Here is a 12,055-nt window from a genome sequence, read left to right on the forward strand (position 1 = left end):
TTTTTTTTCCTTTGGGAGGAGCATGAATTGTTGAGTGCCAGAGGGCAGACTGTAAGCAGAATTCTAAATGGCCCCTAAGATACCTGTCCTCCTCCTATGCATACCTTATCTAATCCCCTTCCCTTGAGCATGGAAGAATCTATGAATATGATAGGATATCAGCCCTGTGATGAAATTACGTTATATGGCAAAGATGAGATTTTTGCAGATATTTAATGTCCCTTGAATTCATCAAAAATGGAGACTCTCTGTGGTGGGCCTGACCTTATCAGATGAGCCCTTAAAGGAGATATTCTTTTCTGCTGGTTTTGATGAAATGGTAGCCAAGTTTGTGAGAAAACCACACAGCTAGGAGCTGAGGGCAGCCTCTAGGAGATGAGAGCCAGCGAGAAAACAAATTCCAGCCATCGAACCACAAAGAACGGAATTCTGCCAACAGCCTGAATGAGCCTGGAAGAGAACCCCAAGCCTCAGATGGGATCTTAGTGAGATGATTCAGTCACCTCACTGACACCTTGATTTTAGGTGAGACCCTAAGCAATGAAGTCAGCCCAGACTCCTGACTCATGGAAACTGTGAGACAAATAAATTTGTATTGTTTTAAATTTCTAAGATTGTGTAACTTATTGTAAAGCAATATTAAATTAATACACTGACATCATAATAGGACTTTCATAATGAAGACTGAAATGAAGACCTACTTTTCAATGTGCTTATAACTGGAGATTCAATCATATTCTTTGTTTCCCAGACTTTCTTTTCCTCCTGTCTTTGTAAGGAAAGTTTTTTATGTGTATATGTTTTTACTTTTTAAATAAATTGTACCAAAGTATAATATACATTAAAAATGCATCTATTTTATTTAGGTGTGGTCTTTGATGAATTTTGACAAGTATATGCATCAATGTAATCACTCCCATAATGAAGCTATAGAACATTTCTGTCACCCCAAAAAGTTTCCTTGTGCCCTTTTGCAGTCAACTCCAGGTCCTGGGACATTACTTGTTTGCTTTCTTTTACTGTAGATTGTTTTCTTTTTCATTATTTTACTGTGGTAAAGTAATTATAAAATTTGCCATACTGTATACTAATTTTGAATGTTCTAGAATTTTATATAAATGGCATAATAAATTATATGTACTATATAAGAGTACTATATATACTTTTCCTGTATCTGGTTTCATTTATTTGGCGTAATGTTTTTTTTTTCTTTTTCAAGTTTTTATTTAAATTCCAGTTTGTTAACATACAGTGTAATATTAGTTTCAGGTGTAGAGTTTAGTGGTTCATCATATGCAACACCCAGTATTTGGCATAATGTTTTGAAGTTCATCCATATTGTTACATGTATCAATAGTCTGTTCCTTTCTAGTGCTAATATCACATTTTTTATTTATTTAAAATTTTTAAATGTTTTATCTATTTTTAAGATAGAGAGAGACAGAGCATGAGTGGGGATGGGATAGAGAGAGAGGGAGACACAGAATCTGAAGCAGGCTCCAGGCTCTGAGCTGTCAGCACAGAGCCCAATGTGGGACTCGAACTCATGAACTGTGAGATCATGACCTGAGCTGAAGTCGGACACTTAACCAATTGAGCCACCCAGGTGCCCCTAATATCACATTTTTTAGATATGTTGCACTTTGTTTTGCCTTTGGACATGTGGGTCCTTTTCAGTTTTTGTCATTAACAAAATTGCCAAGAACATTCATGCACAAGCCTTTTTGTGGATGTAAGTTTTCATTTCTTTTGGGTAAATATACCTAGGAGTGGATTTTCTGGGTTATATGATAGTTGTATGTTTAACTTTTTAAAAAACTGCTAACTGTTTTCCAGAACAGTTATGTCACTTTACATTGCCACCAACAATGTATCTCTGTTACTTGTCAATCTTTTTAACTTTAGCCATTCTAGTGGGTATATAGCATCTCATTGTGGTTTTAACTTGTATTTCTGTGATGACTAATAGTATTGAGCATCTTTTCATGTGCTTACCAGCCACTTGTAAATATTTCTTGTAAACTGTTTGTCATTTCACAGTTTTTAATGTGGTTGTTTGTTTTCTTATAACTGAATTTTTTTTTTTTTTCAACGTTTATTTATTTTTGGGACAGAGAGAGACAGAGCATGAACGGGGGAGGGACAGAGAGAGAGGGAGACACAGAATTGGAAGCAGGCTCCAGGCTCTGAGCCATCAGCCCAGAGCCTGACGCGGGGCTCGAACTCACAGACCGTGAGATCGTGACCTGGCTGAAGTCGGACGCTTAACCGACTGCGCCACCCAGGCGCCCCTTCTTATAACTGAATTTTGTAAGAGTAAAGTCCTTTGTTACGTAAGTATGTTGTGAATATTTTCTCTCAGTCTCTGGCTTGCCTTTTCATTTCTTAATGTTACCTTTCAAAGAACAGAAGTTTTTAGTTTTTAATGTTAATGAGATTTAATTGATGACTTTTTTCTTTTCTATTTTATGGTTTTTTGTGTCCTCTCTGAGAAATCTTTCCTAGCCCAAGATCACAAAGATTTTTTTCTGTTTTCTTCTAGAAGTCTTATAGTTTTGGATTTTCATTTAAGTTTATGGTCTGGTTTAGGTTAATTTTTATATCTAGTGTGAGGAAAAGTTCCCCAGGAGGTTCCTTTATTTTGTACATGGATATTCAGTTGTTCTAGCACCATTTGTTGAACTACTCTTGCCTGCTCATGTCTTTCAAGAACACCTATTTTAATATAAAGTTGCATGTCAGTTATACTTCTTAAAAAAAAAAAGCGTACCTGTTGAAATTTATATCTAAAAGCAAAGTTAAGGGCTTGAGGGGGGAAATGGCTGATGACTTTAGAGCCTAGTGCAAGCCAATGCGTAGCATGGGTAGCAAAGAAGCAGAGTAAAGTCAAAACAAGAATAAAAATTAGTCATTACCTTTATGTCACTGAGTCATTGCTTCTTCTCTCTACTCCACTCATCTCCTTTTTAAAATGATCACTTTTATTAATGTTCAGAGTTCATGGATAATGATAATATTTCCTTCAAGGTGTCAGCTTCTACTTTTTATATGTGTTCATAATATGTTGGATACCCCAGTGCTTGGTGTTCTTCCTGCCAAGAAGATACATCTTACTAGGAAGACATTCAGTAAGCCAAAGTATATTTTATAATCTTAATATTTATTTATTTATTTATTAAAAAAATTTTTTTAAGTTTAGTTTCAGAGAGAGAGAGAGCATGAGTAGGCTAGGGGCAGAGAGGGAGAGAGTGAGGGAGAGAGAGAGGGAGAGAATTCCAAGCAGACTCCACACTGTCAGCACAGAGCCTGGTGTGACACTCAAACTCACTAACTGTAAGATCAGGACCTGAGCCGAGATCAAGAGTCAGATGTTTAACCAACTGAGCCACCCAGGCTCATAACCTTAATATTTAAAAAATCTAAGATCTAGAATTTATATAACATAAAATATGCATTAGTGCAAATATTTTACTCTGTTCAATTAGATGTCAATCAATATTGATTGAAATATATTTCTATCTTAAAATTATTGCACTTAGAAACAACTTTTCAAGTCCAACTACTAGAGAATGGCTACTAAACAAAAAGACTTCAGAGAAAGAAGTAATTATATTTGTGCTTTTCCAAGTGTTTGGTCCGTTTCTTAACTCTGAAATATGCCTTAGCTTCTATGTGAAGACAGTCATTAAATACATGTCACAAGTTCCTGCATTTATTACATTTATTACAGGCTGTTTTTTAACATTAATTAATGAGCTAATTAATATTTGGGAGAGAGGGAGAGCATGTGCGAGCAGGGGAGGGGCAGAGAGAGAGAGAGAGAAAGAGAATCCCAAGCAGACTCTATGCTGTCAGTGTGGAGCCTGACGTGGGGCTCAATCCCACAACTGTGAGATCATGACCTAAGCTGGAATCAAGAGTCAGACGCATAATTGACTGAGCCACCCAGGCACCCTACAAGCTGTTTTAAAATGTAAAAGAGCGGGGCGCCTGGGTGGCTCAGTCGGTTAAGCGTCCGACTTCGGCTCAGGTCATGATCTCACAGTCCGTGGGTTCGAGCCCCGCATCGGGCTCTGTGCTGACAGCTCAGAGCCTGGAGCCTGTTTCAGATTCTGTGTCTCCCTCTTTCTCTGACCCTCCCTGTTCATGCTCTCTCTCTCTCTGTCTCAAAAATAAATAAATGTTAAAAAAAAAAAAAAAAATGTAAAAGAGCTACTAGATGGTTTTAATGTTACTATAAAAATTTTTATTTTGAATTAATCTGTACACTGAAAAAGTTAAATTTATGTAATCCTTTGTTCTTTTGCTGAACAAAGATTTTCTTACTGTAAAGAAGTTGTGGGGGCGCCTGGGTGGCTCAGTGGGTTAAGCGGCCGACTTCAGCTCAGCTCATGATCTCGCAGTCTGTGGGTTCGAGCCCCGCGTCGGGCTCTGGGCTGACAGCTCAGAGCCTGGAGCCTGTTTCAGATTCTGTGTCTCCCTCTCTCTGATCCTCCCCCGTACATGCTCTGTCTCTCTGTCTCAAAAATAAATAAATGTTAAAAAAAAAAAGTTTTAAAAGAAGTTGTGGAATCCATTTAAGGATTTTAAGCTTATGCAAAATAAAATGAAACATTATGGTTTATTTTCAAAGTCTTCTATGAGATGTATTCCTGGACATCATAGAGGATGCATTAAGAAATGATGTTTTCTTACATTACTGAAAAGGAATGTGCTGCTTAGCACCTGGGTGAAACACAAAAATTCTCTATTTGTGAATATTCATCAGCAATTAATATATGTTGTTAAGAACAGTCTGCTATGCTTAAAAACTTGTTCATTTTTTTTGATGTACCACATCCAAAGTAGATGTATTTCTTGATCAGGTAGATTGAGTTGAGTTTAGTGTAAAAGGCTGGCAGTAGATTATGCAGAGGAGGTGAATCTCAGCCTTAATGGGGACAGGAAAGGGTAGGGTAGGGAAGAGAGGAAAGCTATGGACTCCTCACCTCATGTCTTCTTATGTAGTTTTCTTGGTAATAGCTATAGCCCCTCTGTTTGGATGCTACTAGTAGTAGGAAGTATCAGGCCCCTTCTCTTCCCCAATGTTAACAGCCTCATTGACCTCCAGTCTGGTCAAACTGGAAACAAACCAATGACTCTGAAGTGAATGACCCTAGTTCCAGTCATCATACTTCAATGTGTTTTCCCTAAGCTGTAAAAGGATGCATTCTCTTTATCATTATCATTATCAAGCCAGATTACCCCAGAATTCTAGCATTACATCTCATTATTTACCAATGGCCAGGAATTCTGAACTATTGAACTGATTCCCATTGTGTACCTGTGCTTTTCTTTCTGCCATTCCCTGCCTGGGCACACCATCCTCCCCAATCTAAATCTATCATATATCAAGTTATACTCCAAAATTAATATTTATATTACCACAACCTCCACTAAATACTGGGCATGCCACTATATATTGACCATTGTTGCCAAAATAATAGACATTTCTGTGGCAGCCACCTTTCCAAAACTAAGTATAGTCATTTATATCCATACTGTCGTGCAAGTGTATTACACACATTGCAAGGCCTTGATCTAAGTTGATAAACATCATAACCCCTGTGTATCTTCTGTATAAAAAAGAACAAGGAAAATGTCTATAATTATTTATATTTCAATATAATCATTTTTATAAAACATTTTACAAACATTTTTAACTCACACCTCCAAGTAGATTTACTGTGCTGCCCAAAGTTATTTTAATAGCATGCCATTAATAGTACATAGTAACGCAGTTAGAAGGTTATTATTTTATTTTACAATATGATTTGTACACTCAAATTGAGCTTCAGTGCTCAATGAGCTGATAAAATAGCAATTCCTCACAGCATTAAGCATAAACATTATGAATGGAATGGGTTTCATCGTTATTGTTCTTTCATGTAAATCCAAAACACAAAAACAATCTGATGACGTTGGAGCCATTTACAGTACATTAACCATCAGGCTAATTTTAAAGATTAAAGGGGTTACAGAAAGAAGAAAAACGTTATTGTCTATTTCTTAGAATTTCTGTTATCTGCTGATTGTAACATAACTAGTAAAGCTTAGAAAATCCATTTTGTAAGCTATACTATTATCTGTACCAATAAAGTAAATAGTATAAAAAATGCTTTCCAGAAGACTGTCAGCTTATATAGCTTTAGGATACATTGTGAGGGGAGAGGGAGAATAGAGGGAGAGGAAAAGGGAGAAGCCTGGAGAGAGGCTGAAGTAGAAATTGCAATTTCAACATAATAGCAGAAAGTCATTTGAATGGCATGGATATTTAACCCTGGATTTTAAGTTATCTGTAGAATTGTGTTGTAAACCCTATTCATCTCACAAAACTTTACAACACAAAGGCTTTGTGTGAGTATTTCTCCCTCGGTAGATATCAGAAAGTGATGCCAAATTCCATGGCTCAAAACAGGGCCAGGGGGTTTGTGAAGAAGGGGCCATCCATAATATTAACTGGTTAATTCAGAGGGAGTCAGAGGTTGGAGCTCTAGGTAACTACGAGAAGATTAACTCTCTGAGATAACACAGACACCTTGGGGGATATTATTGGATATTGTATAGAATGTGGAGTGGATGTTTCAGCCAACCTTATCATTATTTTTTTTTAATGTTTATTTATTTTGAGAGAGAGAGAGAGAGGGAGGGGCAGAGAGAGAGAGAGAGGGAGAGAGAATCCCAAGCAGGCTCTGCACGGTCAATGCAGAGCCTATCGCAGGGCTCCATCTCAAGAACTGTGAGATCATGACCTGAGCCAAAATCAAGAGTCACTTAACCGACTGAGCCACTCAGGCGCAGATATACATATATACACACACATATATATCCATAAACTGTGGTAAGTGTGTAAAGAAATAAAAAGAATTTTTTACATATTTTTAAAATTAAATTTCTTTGTATATATTATATAATTCTGTGATGTAGGATCAAATGATCAGGGGGTAGATAATATCAACATGACTTATTACTGATAATGCCAACCTTGATCACTTGATTAAAGTGGTGTCTGTAGTAGGTTTCTCTAGAGGAAAGTTACTGTTTTCTCTTTCCATGTTCTGTTGTTTGGAAATAAGCCACTAAGTCCTGCCCATATTTAGGGGAGGAGAATTAGGCTCTATATCCTAGAGGGGGAAATATCTACATTTATTATTTGGAATTCTGTAAGAAAGATGTTCCCGTTTCTTCCATGTTATTTATTTATTCAGTCATTTATTTATGTCAGTATGAACTCATAAGTATTTAACTTATTCTCTGGGTTATAATCCAATACTATAGTTATTTATTTTGTTGCTTAAATTCAAATGCTTTTTAACTCACTCACTCACTCACTCACTCACTCACTCACTCTAAAGGCATATGTGAAAGAGGAGCAGACATAATAGGATTCTATTTATGTTTTTGGCTTCTTACTCATTCCTCTCTGAGTCACTGTTTTTTAATGTCAGCCTTCTGAAGAAATGAGAGTCAGGTGGATGACGAACAGTGTATGTGGCACAGTCGAAGCTCAGGGGAGGTGGCATTGGGTAAGTGCCTGGAGCTCTATATGCACCTCACCAGCCCACACCAGACACCTATGACAGACAATACCAGTGACTTTTTGACTCTTCAATATTGTCCATTCCTAATCGAGAGTCCCAGAAACAACTTAACCAGGTTCCCAGAATAAACTGGGACTAGTTTATAAAAGTTTCCTCTCTCAAGGACTGGACCCAAGTAACCAACCAGTGAGCTATATGATTTTAGCAGTTTGGATGAAAGTGAAAAAATAAACTGAATTGACTAAAAAAGAATCTGCAAGTTTTGTCAAAAAATACCACGTTTCTTTAATTAGATTAATTATAATCTCTATTATAAAGAATTTTTAAAAAGAAACAAATTTTATCACTTGATCACCTCAGGCCATGTTTAATTTTTAGATCGCCAAACGATTATATATATATTTTTTGAGCGGCAAATACAAGTTTATCTTAGGTTAAAAAAAAGGCCTTTCAGTATCTCATTTTTTCAAGTGCATTTTTTTAATTGTTTTTCAAAACTATATTTGTAACTGAATCCAGATATAAGAATGTATTTCAGACAGCAACTGAATTCACAATTAGGAGCTTTCAATAGAATGGCTATAGTAGTTATTTCATCATGCCATTGAGCAATGTTAATATTAAGATTAAAAATTAAATTAGAAATTTTATAAATTAAGTGGAATTTTATAAATCAAGTTCAAAATGAGCTTCTATAAAAATGAATTGCTATGATTTAAAAAAATTAAAGTAATGGGTTTTAAATTACCGAGCATTGCTATATTTTATATATCCTTATTTATCATTTTAGGGTTGGAGGACAACCATAAAATTATCTTAGGGAAGATGGAAATAGAGCATAATAAAAAGGGGATAGGAAGGATGAAAAATATAGGCAAAATTTAGAATTCCTAAATATCGCACCTAATTTTACCTACTCCAACAGATGTAGCTTTACTGTAACTTTGGTCACTTTGAGTCTGATCCCCACCCCCCGCCCCCCATATATATATCTAAGTAAATAAATTTAAAAATTAAATGTAATAAATGTATTTTAAATTAAAAGGTTAAAAAATGCTGCATCAATTGTTCCTAAAATTTTATCACACATTTGTATGGCCTCTAGGTTCTATAAGAAGCTGGTCTTGAATTTTCCCACTTAGCTTTTAGGACCAGGTTTGATAATAAAATAATGAGTGTCCAAAAATCAATACGTGCCAAATAGGCTATACAGTTTAGAATTTTTATTTAATGTTTATTTAATTTTCAGAGAGAGAGAGAGAGAGAGAGAGAGGAGTGAGGAAGGGCAGAGGAGAGGGTGGCACAGAAACTAAACCAGGGTCCAGGCTCTGAGATGTCAGCACAGAGCGGATGTGGGACTTGAACCCACTAACAGAACCCACCAACTGTGAGATCACGACCTGAACCCAAGTCAGATGCTCAACCAACTGATGCATCCAGGCGAACCAGGCATCCGACTCTTGATTTCGGGCCAGGTCATGATTTTACGGATCGTGGGTTCAAGCCCCGTGTTGGGCACTGCTGGCAGCGGGAGCCTGCTTGGGATTCTCTCTCTCCCTCTCTCTCTCTGCCCCTCCCTCCTTAAAGTAAATGAATAAACTAAAAAAAAAAAAAAAAAAGAACACGTATCGTAAATAAAAACAGTTCTCCTTGGGGTGACTGGGTGGCTGAGTTGGTTGAGTGTCCGAGTTTGGCTCAGGTCATGATCTCACGGTTCATGAATTCGAGCCTCGCATCAGGCTTATTGCTGTCAATGCAGAGCCTGCTTCGGGTCCTCTGTTCCCCTCTCTCTCTGCCCCATCCTTGCTCGCACTCTCTCTCTCTCTCTCTCAAAAATATGTAAACATTTAAAAAAAATGCAAAAAAACCCCCCCATGTTCTCTTCACGGGTTTTTATGGACTCTGATGAAGTTGTTTTGCTCAGGGAATGATAAGGAATAATTTGAACCTATTTAACAAGCTGCTCTATTTACATAACCATAGAGTCTAGGAAATGTGACCAGAAGCTTCACTGTGATAAGGAGCTGAAAATCACAGGATTCCTTCTATCACTGTTTCCTACTTTCCCTCTGGTAAAGTCACAGTCATTCTTAGAGTAATGCAAAAATGGCAGTAATAACGCTGAGATTTTGACCCATGGGCCAATTTCACATTTGGCTCAGAACCGAGGCGGAAGCTGGAATATGATTTTTTATTATTTATTTATTTTTTAAATGTTTTATTTATTGTTGAGGGAGTGCAAGCAGGGGAGTGGCAGAGAGAGGGGACAGAGGATCTGAAGTGGGCCTGTGCTGGGGTGCCTGGGTGGCTCAGTTGGTTAAGTGTACACTCTTGATTTCAGCTTAGGTCATGATCTCACAGTCTGTGAGTTCGGGCCCTGCGTCGGGCTCTGCGCTGACAGCATGGAGCCTGCTAGGGATTCTCTCTCACTCTCTCTCTGTCTCTCTGCCCCTACCCCACTCATGCTCCCCCTCTCTCTCTCTCCCTCTCTCTCTCTCTCTCTCTCTCTCAGAATAAATAAACATAAAAAACATAAATAAAATGAAGTGGGCCCATGCTGACAGCAGCAAGTCAGATGCGGGGCTCACATTTGCCGAAGTCAGAGACTCAACTGACTGAGCCACCTAGGTCCCCCTGGACTATGATTTAAAATTTTTTTTTAAATTTCTTTATTTTATTTGAGAGAGAGGGAGAGAGAGAGAGAGAGAGAGAGAGAGAGAGTGTGTGTGTGTGTGGGTGTGTGTGCAAGTGGGTGAGAGTGGCAGAGAGAGAGAGAGAGAGAGAGAGAGAGAGAGAGAGAGAGAAAATGTTAAGCACGGGGCTTAATCCCACGACTCTGGGATCATGACCTGAGCTGGAGAGTCGGATGCTCAACTGAGTCACCCAGGTGCCCCAAAGAAGCTGGAATATGATTAAGTGAGGCCTTAGCCACTATCTTTTATTATTTATTTACTTATTGGGATTGCTCATATCTTAAAAATTTAGCTAAATCATCACCTCCACCTGAAGGCTTCCCAACCCCCACCTCTGTTCCCCTCTTTGAATTCAAGGCTCCTTCTCTGTTCTTCCTTTCCAGGTGAGCACTAACCATAATATATTGAAATTATGTGTTTCCACACTAGATGGTTAGCCTCACAAGGATCATTTTTTGAATCCTGAGTACCTAGCACAGTGCCAACCACTTAGCTGATGCTTTATAAATGTCTGTTATGGAGTGAAGATGATTCCGTATTCGTTCTCATCAGCCCAATCAACTTATGAGATGTTCTGGTTTTGCTTGGTAATTTCCATTTGATTTCCAACTTTCTATGACAACAAGAAAGGAAGTACACTGCTTTATAGTTAAATTACAAATTTTCATCATGCTGTATATTTATATACGACCCTATGCTAAGTAACATAATTCTAGCTTACAGTATTAAAGGAGAAGGCAACAGAATTGAACATACGAATATAATTTTTAAACAATCTATACTCATTACCAGAACTAAGATTCTAGTAGTTTATAGTCAACCTCTTCCTTCAGCTCATCTCTGGACTTGAGTAAGTGTCAGGTTCATTTTAGTTGAGATTGTAAGAATTCTCACTCTTTCATGCTCACTTAGAAGGCCTGTCCTAAAGGCTTGGGTTGGGATGGCCTGAGATAATATGTAGATCATGGGGCATATAAAAACTTAAAAGCCACTTGGTAGTGGAGGAATCTCTAGGGAGACCTGAAAATATAGGTAGCCATCCTCCAGAACAGCTGAAACTGACACAGGACCAAAGGACATGTGACTACAAACCGAGCACTGCTTCTAAAACAGTTCTAAAACAGTGACTCATAAGGTGAGAGCCTTTGAAATTCCTGATGTCCAGGCTGCACCCTGGACCAATGGAATCAGCATCTCTGTGGGCATAGCCCATTAATCTTCATGTGATTACAATGTATAACCAAGTTCGAGAATTCCTTCAGTAAAGAGAGATGCGCTAGGCATGTACAGAATAATGAAACAGGTTTCAAATGGTTCTCCTGATTGTTAATATTGGATTGTTAACGAGCTTCTACTTAGATGACCCACCCCACAGCAGAAATCAGGTTTCAAACAGTGGGACTTATTTATTTATTCACTATTAGTTTTTCTCTAGAATTATTCCGGAGAGGTAAGTAGATAATTATACAGATAAAGAGATAATACATTTTGTGAAGAAAACTTAAAATTCAGGGTGCCTGACTGGCTCAGTTGGTAGAGCATATGATGCTTGAGTTCAGGCCCCACACTGGGCATAGAGATTACTTAATAAAAAATTAAGGGGTGTCTGGGTGGCTCAGTCAGTTAAGCTTCCAACTCATTGTTCTGGCTCAGGTCATGATTTCATGTTCATAGGTTCGAGCCCTGCATCAGGCTCTGTGTTGGTAGTGTGGAGCCTGCTTGGGATTCTCTGTCTCCTTCTCTCTCTCTCCCTCCCCCACTCATGCTGTCTCTGCCTTTCTC

This window comes from Neofelis nebulosa, chromosome 2 (assembly GCF_028018385.1).
Source record: "Neofelis nebulosa isolate mNeoNeb1 chromosome 2, mNeoNeb1.pri, whole genome shotgun sequence".
Lineage (NCBI taxonomy): Eukaryota > Metazoa > Chordata > Mammalia > Carnivora > Felidae > Neofelis > Neofelis nebulosa.